General features: G+C 35.3%; 1 protein-coding gene across 2 annotated transcripts in view; it reads right to left on the bottom strand.

The window, feature by feature from the left end:
• LOC102678578 overlaps window positions 1-1626 on the bottom strand; it is a 49161-nt gene that overhangs the window by 25737 nt on the left and 21798 nt on the right. The window lies entirely within an intron of this gene.

Genomic DNA, 1626 nt, shown 5'->3' with positions numbered 1-1626 from the left:
AAAAAAAAAAAAAAAAAAGGTTGAAACGTAATTATAATGTATCGTAAATTTTATCTAATAGTTTCATTTTAAAAGTAGACATATTGTTATGCTTTTTCCCATCTTGGAAAATTGATATATTCACATTACACGTTTTGTCATCTCTATTTTTTGTAAAATTCTTCCAAGGAAATCGTTTCGATAGAACGAAGAAAAATCCATTTCTTTGGATTCCAATGATTCTCGTGAAAGGAAAACGCGTGTCACTCCACTATTTCTTCGTAAAATTTATTAATTAGCAAAGATGAAAGCACAGAACACAACTGGTGGTCTCAATGTCGATTCACCACTCTTCTGTTTAAGATCGAAAGAAACGTTAGATCAATCCGACCTAGAGGGAAGCACGATCGAATGGTATATACTCGAACTATATAGATCGATCGTTCGTTCGTCTTTCACCGAAGGGAGGATTTTTTTTCGCGTTTGGCAACCGAGCCAAGTCGCGATATACGCGAGTTTCTCCGGTTCTTGGACGAGTTTCTTCCGTACACGCGTGAGTCGCGAGCGGGAATGTGCGGTGGCTGTGGTGGCCGGGGGAAAGAAACGGATTTTCCACGCGAGCGGAACTCCGATCCACGCTCGGCCCCTTCTCGCACCGACTGAAACGACTCAAACTTTCCATTGAGCGAACGTCTGGTTCCGCCGTTCTGACTTCACTTCCGGTATCGTCCCACCACTACGAATCAGAAATCATTATAGACGAGAAAGTGGGAGAAGGATCGTAGAGAAAGATGGTCGGGGGAAGGATCGGGATAAGAAATGGAGAAGGACAAACCTTCGGGGATAATTTATTCCGCGTCCATACGCAGACGGGCTCCGCGTCCCACGAATATCAAGCTGCTCGTTACTCCTTGCTTCTACTTACTTCGATCATCCTTCGTTTCTACATTTCTACTTACGTTTATCTAATTTTTTCTCTCGATATTTCTCCCTTTTTACGCGAGATTTTCCCCAACTTTCGAATAATTCGATGTATATGAACAGTTGTTGATCGATTCTAGAGAAGACGAAAACAAAATTGATAATAAAGTTGATAAGTTCGCGTTAGAACGTTCTTCGCTCTGTTTACATACTCTTTGTATATTCGTGTATAGTATTTTAACCATATGTATATTCTACAACGATTATGACAAGCTACGTGTGAATTATTTTGCGCGTGATATTTCGTTTCGACAAATTTTTGCACGATTTATCGTGTCTCGAAAGGATTGAAATAATTAAAATAATTATATTGTTAATATTCGAAATCATTGTTAATAATTTTTTATAAAAAAACGAAGCCAGCCTAAAAGTATATCATTATTTTAGATAAGTTTCGAATTAGATAAGATATTCGAATTATTCGAATATCTTAGTGTAGTATCTTATGATATTAATAATTTAAAAATATTAAAACTATTTATTCTTTGCGTGAATATAATATAATGTTATTTAAACATATTATATAATATAATATTATATAATAAATACGTACACTCTGCTTATGTTTATTCGATTAACAAAAATCATTGATCTAAGTATTTTATTTTCCTTATTTTCCAACGTAAAATTATTCCCTGTACCGAGAAAATAATATAATAAATATTT

The sequence above is a fragment of the Apis dorsata genome, unplaced genomic scaffold, assembly GCF_000469605.1.
Source record: "Apis dorsata unplaced genomic scaffold, Apis dorsata 1.3 scaffold_172, whole genome shotgun sequence".
Lineage (NCBI taxonomy): Eukaryota > Metazoa > Arthropoda > Insecta > Hymenoptera > Apidae > Apis > Apis dorsata.
This window is presented reverse-complemented; position numbering and strand designations above follow the sequence as displayed.